Below are 9747 nucleotides of genomic sequence, written 5' to 3'. Positions count from 1 at the left end.
TGGCCCGAGGTGAGCTGAGAGCTCCCTCTAGTGCTGGGGAAGGTGTTGCCCTTCTCGATGTCGTCCCTCGCGGGAGACACCATGCTCCGGACGCGTTCGCGAGGACTGTCGTGTCCTCTGGTGCGAACTGTGGGCGAATGCCACACGTTCGGATGCAATTGCACCCTGTACCAAAGCACTGTACGCGCGCTAGCGCAGGAGCTAAGGCAGCTCTGAGTGTAGGCTTTGCGGCCAGCACAGTTGTGAGCATAGGGCTGAAAATCCCAGTGAGCTTTGGCAGCACAAGTCACTGTGGGTGTGACTGAGAGCCGCGCCAGTCTCGTGGCTGCTCAGTGTGAGAATTCACCTTTTGGTGTTTTAATTCTCTCACTTCTGATTGGAGAATCAGTTGTGATTGGAGAACCAGGTGATTCTCAGCTAAGTGCGGGAGGATGTAACGGGTACAATCCAGTGTGCCCCATGTTACATAAAGAGTGACCCGTCACTCTTGTGGACACCTGGTACACGATACCAGGTGCTCTCGGAGCCAGTCAGTGCATGACTACTTAGCGCCACTATAGGTAACCTCCAGTATGAATGAGACCCAAGCTTATCTTACTTATAAATACATCAGTCTTAAATCTACTCCTCAAAGTAGCAAACCGTTCCCACTGAGGCCGGGAACACGTGGACTTACGTTCACTCGGGTAGTTAATACCCCTAAGCACTTCCTCTGTGCAAGGTGCTGTGTGACCCCGTCACGCTTGGTAGCACTCGTAGTCAATCCAGCACCATCGCGGGTAGATTGAACTACCTGAATCCTCTGTGCGCTCAACGTTTGAGCCAAGATGGACCGAAGCGAGCTTCCTCGCTTGAACGACTCACAGTACGAGTCTGTTCGGAAGATGGGAGGCATCGTTGGACAAGATGCCCTTCGCAGCTTGGCGGCGGCGACGCCTGCCGAGCAACAAGAACGTGTGACTGCGTTTGAGACCTACGAGCGTGGTCTTATCGCTCACGTCCGCGGGAGCTTGGAGGCCTCGATGGCCGCTCCCCAGGCAGCCAGACCTAAGCCGGTATGGTTGAAGGTCCCCGCGTTTGAGGGGGAGGAAGGAGAGAACCTTCACTTCTGGGTCCGTGAGGTGGAGATCGCCATGAAGGCGGGTCTCATCTCGGACGAGCCAGCTCGGGCGGCGTTTGCCCTGTCCAACCTTGGTGGACGTGCCAAGCACTGGGCATACACCAGGGAGACGACATCTCCTGGATGCTTTGCATCCTGGGCTCAGCTGTGTGAGCAGCTTCGAGCCGCGTTCCTACCGGCGAACAATGTGTTCTGCCAGCGCTCACGCTTTCTCGCGTGTAAGCAAGGTAAACGTGAGCTGCAGGAGTACGCGCAAGAGATGCGCACGTTGGTGGCATCTCTGGCAGGGAATCCTCTGCCTGAAGACGTCAAGACAACAGTCTTCATGGACGGCCTGAAGGTCGGTCCTGCTCGCACCCAGCTATTCCGGGTGCAAGCGACAACTATGGAGGAGGCGATTCGAATCGCCCTCCAAGAAGAGTACAGCCACAAGCAGGCTGGTACTCCTCGGGAAGAGGAACATCGCCACGATGAGAATGGCGTTCCTCGGGAGGCGGAGCATCGCAGCAATGACGCCGTTGCTCCTGCTGTCACGCAGCCCGTTGGTACCGGTGCGTACAGCGAGCCCGAACCCATGGACTTAAGCTCAGCTGAGAGCTTGGTCCGCTGCAATGGATGCGGCGGACATGGACACTACCAGCGTGTGTGTCCCTCGCTAGTCCTCGGGAAGAAGACGGCCCGTGGGCCCTAAGTCCGGTGGCGCAGGCCACGGCCAGGTGGACGAAGACTCCCCGGCCACCAGTAGAGGCAGTATGCCCTACTAAAGAGCGCTAAGTCTTCGTGATGGGTGTGCAGGTTGTGCGCACCACGGGACTTAGCCCAGAGAGACGTGGCTCTCTCAAACCGGTGAAGGGCAGTGATGGGCTGCTGGTAGTACACTCGGTGTACGGGGGTACGGTACCCCTTGAACGTTGGATGACTTCTGGGGCGTTGATACGCCACCGGAACGTCGCTTGGCATAGCGACATCCGACTGCACTCTATGTCAGCGTGGCGGTCGTGGGCTGGTCCTTGGTGGACTAGCCTTTGGTACGGTGAAGGAAGTACCAATGGTCCTCAACGGACCTGAACGTTTCGGCTCGATGGACTCGCGCACCGCGGTGTCGCTCGCAGTTCTCGCCATGAACAACATGGCTGTGCCGACCATAAGGCACAGCCCGGACTTTGGTGGGGCAAGGCTGAGAAGGGCCTACCAGTCCAGGTCTATGACGGAGCATTGGCGAGTCATGTTCCCACCTCCGTCATGACTGGGGCGTCTGATACAGACCGCCAGGACGCAGAAGCGTCACGGAGCTGTCAACGCACCGACAGCTCTGCGTACAGCAAGACCATGCTCCGCTGCGGCAATGCCGCGGGCGTGGGTCTTTTGCCCGGCGTGTGAACCTACTACACCAGCAGCGTCCAACGCAGAAGGTCGTCGCGCCGTACGGGCTTCGACAGTGGTTATGCCTTTAAGCGCTAACCAGTTGGGTAACTTAGGACCACACGGTCGCCCAGACCTTAACTGAAGAGGAAGGCGCTGAATGCGCTTCCTGTGTGGATAACACAGTACCACACGCAGTTGCCCAGACTATAACTGAAGAGGAAGGCGCTGAATGCGCTTCCTGTGTGGGTAACACAGTACCACACGCAGTCACCCAGACTATAACTGAAGAGGAAGGCATTGTCCATGCTTCCTGTGTGGGTAACACAGTGCCACACGAGGTCTCGAGTGCCTCTGATGTCGTCAATGAGACATCACGACGTGGGTAACAAAGTGCCACGTCACGTCAGCCGCCGCAAGTCGGGTCTGAACCTTGTTCAGGCCGACGTCGCTTCAAGTAACTTGGAGTCCAGGACTCTGCGGCACCTGACTCGGTCGGTGGACACCAACTCTGTCCGATGTGTGCGGGTCTGCCACGTCAGCTGATCCCAACACCGAAGGTCGTCGCGCCGTATGCGCTTCGACAGTGGTGGTGCCGAAGGGCATTCACCAGGTGGGTAACATAGGTCCACATTGCGGGTAACAAGTTCCGCAAGCAGCGAAGCTGCTTACGGAGACCGACATTCGGTACTCCGAGCGTGGGTAACAAAGTTCCACGCAAGGTCACTCAGACCATAACTGATAAGGAAGTCGCTGTATTCGCTTCCGGTGTGGGTAACAGAGCTCCACACAACCAAGGTGGGTAACATAGCTCCGCACACAGAGCCATTGGCTCGAGGCGCGAGGTTGTCTTGGCCTCGCCAGACGTGAGCAACTCGCTCGACGTCAAGTCGCGCGGACTCAAACTGCTGACGCGAAGGCTGGGTGCCTTCGGTCGACACGGCCGACGCGGTCGTCCATACCGACGCAGTGCACAGGACGGAGAGCCGTCACACCTGCCAGTGGCTATCACAAGCCACGAGAGACTCAATAGTCTCAAGTGTAAGTGGGGGAGAGGCTCGGAAATACCTTTCCTCCCTGGTCTTGAGGTAAGACCAAGTTCCTTACGGAACCAGGCGTCGATGTACATCGACCGCAGGCTGGAGGCGAACAGCCGGGCTAGAGCTGTGGTAGCCCTAGCCGAACAGGACATAGTGACGAAGAAAGCCACTGGCGCAAGGTGCCTCGGAATCGCTGAGCAAATCAGCAGTGTTGGGGTTGCAAGCAACCACACACGAGGCGAAGCGCGGGCCTAGTGCAATCAACGCACTGGTCCCTTGGTCATGAACGACCTGTCAAGTAGGGTGAACGGAGCGTCTCACCCGCCGACAAAGCGGTTGCGGTACGTGCTATAAGCAACGCGCCGGGTATAATGGGCCGTGGAGCCATAACCCAAGTGTGGTGCACGAGTGCACACACAACTGACCAGGTGGTGGTCGAGGCAAGGCACGCAGTCGTAACTGGTGCCGCGCCGAGCATGACACCGTGGTGATGGCAGCTTGCCTCACCATGGGTTGGTACCCGTGCGTACTCGGTGTCAATGCCAGACACCAACGCCGCAGTGGCATGGTGGTAAGATATGCCCCACCACGGTCGAGTACCATCAAGGTACATGGTGTCTGTGACAGACACTGGTATAGGTGCAAAGGATTTGCACCACACCACGACCCGATGCGCGCTGAGCGTATACGCTGTGAGTCAACGCACGTACCGTGCATCGGCACTGACTGCTGTCGAGCAGCCTGCCAGGAGTTCCACGTAATGAACTCGTCGTGCATGGTACACATGACGTGCACGGAGCACTTATGGTAGCTGTGGTACGTGACGTATACAGCGTACCTCGTGTACGGGCCCATGGACCTGTACACTGTGCTTGCACATGCGTCGTGCATGATGTGAGCACTGCCCATGAATTTGTTCAGGCGACAGCACAGCAGAAGCTGTTGCCGCCAAACATGGCAGCCTTGTGGTGGGCGTACCTCAGCAAAGGTTAGTAGCGTACGGTACATGGTTCCGTTGAGAGACACCTACACCACGGTTGTGTACCGTCACGGTACATGGTGTCGATGAAAGACACCTACGCGCCGTTGGTATGGTGACCAAGACGCGAAGAGAGCGTGGCAGAAGCTCCGCCCGCAAGGATGGATCCTTGCTGGAGCCAAAGGCATGGCCCGAGGTGAGCTGAGAGCTCCCTCTAGTGCTGGGGAAGGTGTTGCCCTTCTCGGTGTCGTCCCTCGCGGGAGACACCATGCTCCGGACGCGTTCGCGAGGACTGTCGTGTCCTCTGGTGCGAACTGTGGGCGAATGCCACACGTTCGGATGCTATTGCACCCTGTACCAAAGCACTGTACGCGCGGTAGCGCAGGAGCTAAGGCAGCTCTGAGTGTAGGCTTTGCGGCCAACACAGTTGTGAGCATAGGGCTGAAAATCCCAGTAAGCTTTGGCAGCACAGGTTACTGTGGGTGTGACTGAGAGCCGCGCCAGTCTCGTGGCTGCTCAGTGTGAGAATTCACCTTTTGGTGTTTTAATTCTCTCACTTCTGATTGGAGAAGCAGTTGTGATTGGAGAACCAGGTGATTCTCAGTTAAGTGCGGGAGGATGTAACGGGGTACAATCCAGTGTGCCCCATGTTACATAAAGAGTGACCCGTCACTCTTGTGGACACCTGGTACACGATACCAGGTGCTCTCGGAACCAGTCAGTGCATGACTACTTAGCTCCACTATAGGTAACCTCTAGTTTGTATGAGACCCAAGCTTATCTTACTTATAAATACATCAGTCTTAAATCTACTCTTCTAAGTAGCAAACCGCTCCCTTTGAGGACGGGAACACGTGGACTAACGTTCACTTGGGTAGTTAATACCCCTAAGCACTTCCTCTGTGCAAGGTGCTGTGTGACCCCGTCACGCTTGGTAGCACTCGTAGTCAATCCAGCACCATCGCGGGTAGATTGAACTACCTGAATCCTCTGTGCGCTCAACGTTGAAGCCAAGATGGACCGAAGCGAGTTTCCTTGCTTGAACGACTCACAGTACGAGTCTGTTCGGAAGATGGGAGGCATCGTTGGACAAGATGTCCTTCGCAGCTTGGCGGCGGCGACGCCTGCCGAGCAACAAGAACGCGCGACTGCGTTTGAGACATACGAGCGTGGTCTTATCGCTCACGTCCGCGGGAGCTTGGAGGCCTCGATGGCCGCTCCCCAGGCAACCAGGCCTAAGCCGGTATGGCTGAAGGTCCCCGCGTTTGAGGGGGAGGAAGGAGAGAACCTTCACTTCTGGGTCCGTGAGGTGGAGATCGCCATGAAGGCGGGTCTCATCTCGGACGAGCCAGCTCGGGTGGCGTTTGCCCTGTCCAACCTTGGTGGACGTGCCAAGCACTGGGCATACACCAGGGAGACGACATCTCCTGGATGCTTTGCATCCTGGGCTCAGCTGTGTGAGCAGCTTCGAGCCGCGTTCCTACCGGCGAACAATGTGTTCTGCCAGCGCTCACGCTTTCTCGCGTGTAAGCAAGGTAAACGTGAGCTGCAGGAGTACGCGCAAGAGATGCGCACGTTGGTGGCATCTCTGGCAGGGAATCCTCTGCCTGAAGACGTCAAGACAACAGTCTTCATGGACGGCCTGAAGGTCGGTCCTGCTCGCACCCAGCTATTCCGGGTGCAAGCGACAACTATGGAGGAGGCGATTCGAATCGCCCTTCAAGAAGAGTACAGCCACAAGCAGGCTGGTACTCCTCGGGAAGAGGAACATCGCCACGATGAGAATGGCGTTCCTCGGGAGGCGGAGCATCGCAGCAATGACGCCGTTGCTCCTGCTGTCACGCAGCCCGTTGGTACCGGTGCGTACAGCGAGCCCGAACCCATGGACTTAAGCTCAGCCGAGAGCTTGATCCGCTGCAATGGATGCGGCGGACATGGACACTACCAGCGTGTGTGTCCCTCGCTAGTCTTCGGGTAGAAGACGGCCCGTGGGCCCTAAGTCCGGTGGCGCAGGCCACGGCCAGGTGGACGAAGACTCCCCGGTCACCGGTAGAGGCAGTATGCCCTAGTGAAGAGCGCTAAGTCTTCGTGATGGGTGTGCAGGTTGTGCGCACCACGGGACTTAGCCCAGATAGACGTGGCTCTCTCAAACCGGTGAAGGGCAGTGATGGGCTGCTGGTAGTACTCAGTGTACGGGGGTACGGTACCCCTTGAACGTTGGATGACTTCTGGGGCGTTGATACGCCACCGGAACGTCGCTTGGCATAGCGACATCCGACTGCACTCTATGTCAGCGTGGCGGTCGTGGGCTGGTCCTTGGTGGACTAGCCTTTGGTACGGTGAAGGAAGTACCAATGGTCCTCAACGGACCTGAACGTTTCGGCTCGATGGACTCGCGCACCGCGGTGTCGCTCGCAGTTCTCGCCATGAACAACATGGCTGTGCCGACCATAAGGCACAGCCCGGACTTTGGTGGGGCAAGGCTGAGAAGGGCCTACCAGTCCAGGTCTATGACGGAGCATTGGCGAGTCATGTTCCCACCTCCGTCATGACTGGGGCGTCTGATACAGACCGCCAGGACGCAGAAGCGTCACGGAGCTGTCAACGCACCGACAGCTCTGCGTACAGCAAGACCATGCTCCGCTGAGGCAATGCCGCGGGCGTGGGTCTTTTGCCCGGCGTGTGAACCTACTACACCAGCAGCGTCCAACGCAGAAGGTCGTCGCGCCGTACGGGCTTCAACAGTGGCTATGCCTTTAGGCGCTAACCAGGTGGGTACCTCACGCCCCACCCGGTCGCCCAGATCTTAACTGAAGAGGAAGGCGCTGAATGCGCTTCCTGTGTGGATAATACAGTCCCACACGCAGTTGACCAGACTATAACTGAAGAGGAAGGCATGACCATGCTTCCTGTGTGGGTAAACGGTACCACACGCAGTCGCCCAGACTATAACTAAAGAGGAAGGCATTGTCCATCCTTCCTGTGTGAATAACAAAGTTCCACACGCGCTCTCGAGTGCCTCTAATGTCGTCAACGAGACATCACGACGTGGGTAACAATGTGCCACGTCACGTCAGCCGCCGCAAGTCGGGTCTGAACCTTGTTCAGGCCGACGTCGCTTCAAGCGACTCGGAGTCCAGGACCCGGACTCCTCTGACTCGGTCGGTGGACACCAACTCTGTCCGGTGTGTGTGCGGGTCTGCCACATTAGCTGATCCCTTCACCGAAGGTCGTCGCGCCGTATGCACTTCGACAGTGGTGGTGCCGAAGGGCATTCACCAGATGGGTAACATAGGTCCACATTGCGGATAACAAGTTCCGCAAGCAGCGAAGCTGCTTAAGGAGACCGACATTCGGTGCTCCGAGCGTGGGTAACAAAGTTCCACGCAAGATCAATCAGACCATAACTGATAAGGGAAGTCGCTGTATGCGCTTCCGGTGTGGGTAACAGAGCTCCACACAACCAAGGTGGGTAACAGAGTTCCGCACCCAAGGCGAATATATAGCTTCGCACACAGAGCCATTGCTCGAGGCGCGAGGTTGTCTTGTCCTCGCCGGACGTAAGCAACTCGCTCGACGTCAAGTCGCGCAGACTCAAACTGCTGACGCGAAGGCTGAATGCCTTCGGTCGACACGGCCGACGCGGTCGGACCATACCGACGCAGTGCACATGGCGGAGAGCCGTTGCGCCTGCCAGTGGCTATTAGAAGCCACGAGAGACTCAGTAGTCTCGAGGTTAAGTGGGGGAGAGGCTCGGAAATACCTTTCCTGCCTGACTTTCCAAGAGGCAGGTAGCCGTCGTGCTGCCAGTGGCTATCACAAGCCCACGAGAGACTCAATAGTCTCGAGTGTAAGTGGGGGAGAGGCTCGGAAATACCTTTCCTCCCTGGTCTTGAGGTAAGACCAAGTTCCTTACGGAACCAGGCGTCGATGTACATCGACTGCAGGCTGGAGGCGAATAGCCGGGCTAGAGCTGCGGTAGCCCTAGCCGAACAAGACATAGTGGCGAAGAAAGCCACGGGCGCAAGGTGCCTCGGAATCGCTGAGCGAATCAGCAGTGTTGGGGTTGCAAGCAACCACACACGAGGCGAAGCGCGGGTCTAGTGCAATCAACGCACTGGTCCCTTAGTCATGAACGACCTGTCGAGTAGGGTGAACGGAACGTCTCACCCGCCGACAAAGCGGTTGCGGTACGTGATGTACGCAACGCGCCGGGTATAATGGACCGTGGAGCCATAACCCAAGTGTGGTGCACGAGTGCACACACAACTGACCAGGTGGTGGTCGAGGCAAGGCACGCAGTCGTAACTGGTGCCGCGCCGAGCACGACACCGTGGTGATGGCAGCTTGCCTCACGGTACCCGTGAGTACTCGGTGAGAATGCCAGACACCAACGCCGCAGTGGCATGGTGGTGAGATATGCCCCACCACGGTCGAGTACCATCAGGGTACATGGTGTCTGTGACAGACACTGGTATAGGTGCAAAGGATTTGCACCACACCACGACCCGATGCGCGCTGAGCGTATACGCTGTGAGTCAACGCACGTACCGTGCATCGGCACTGGCTGCTGTCGAGCAGCCTGCCAGGAGTTCCACGTAATGAACTCGTCGTGCATGGCACACATGACGTGCACGGAGCACTTATGGTAGCTGTGGTACGTGACGTACACAGCGTACCTCGTGTACGGGCCCATGGACCTGTACACTGTGCTTGCACATGCGTCGTGCATGATGTGAGCACTGGCCATGAATTTGTTCAGGCGACAGCACAGCAGAAGCTGTTGCCGCCAAACATGGCAGCCTTGTGGTGGGCGTACCTCAGCAAAGGTTAGTAGCGTACGGTACATGGTTTCGTTGGGAGACACCTACACCACGGTTGTGTACCGTCACGGTACATGGTGTCGATGAAAGACACCTACGCGCCGTTGGTATGGTGACCAAGACGCGAAGAGAGCGTGGCAGAAGCTCCGCCCGCAAGGATGGATCCTTGCTGGAGCCAAAGGCATGGCCCGAGGTGAGCTGAGAGCTCCCTCTAGTGCTGGGGAAGGTGTTGCCCTTCTCGGTGTCGTCCCTCGCGGGAGACACCATGCTCCGGACGCGTTCGCGAGGACTGTCGTGTCCTCTGGTGCGAGCTGTGGGCGAATGCCACACGTTCGGATGCTATTGCACGCTGTACCAAAGCACTGTACGCGCGGTAGCGCAGGAGCTAAGGCAGCTCTGAGTGTAGGCTTTGCGGCCAACACA

The sequence above is a fragment of the Phytophthora infestans genome, genomic scaffold, assembly GCF_000142945.1.
Source record: "Phytophthora infestans T30-4 supercont1.10 genomic scaffold, whole genome shotgun sequence".
NCBI lineage: Eukaryota > Oomycota > Peronosporomycetes > Peronosporales > Peronosporaceae > Phytophthora > Phytophthora infestans.
Note: the sequence above shows the minus strand (reverse complement) of the source record.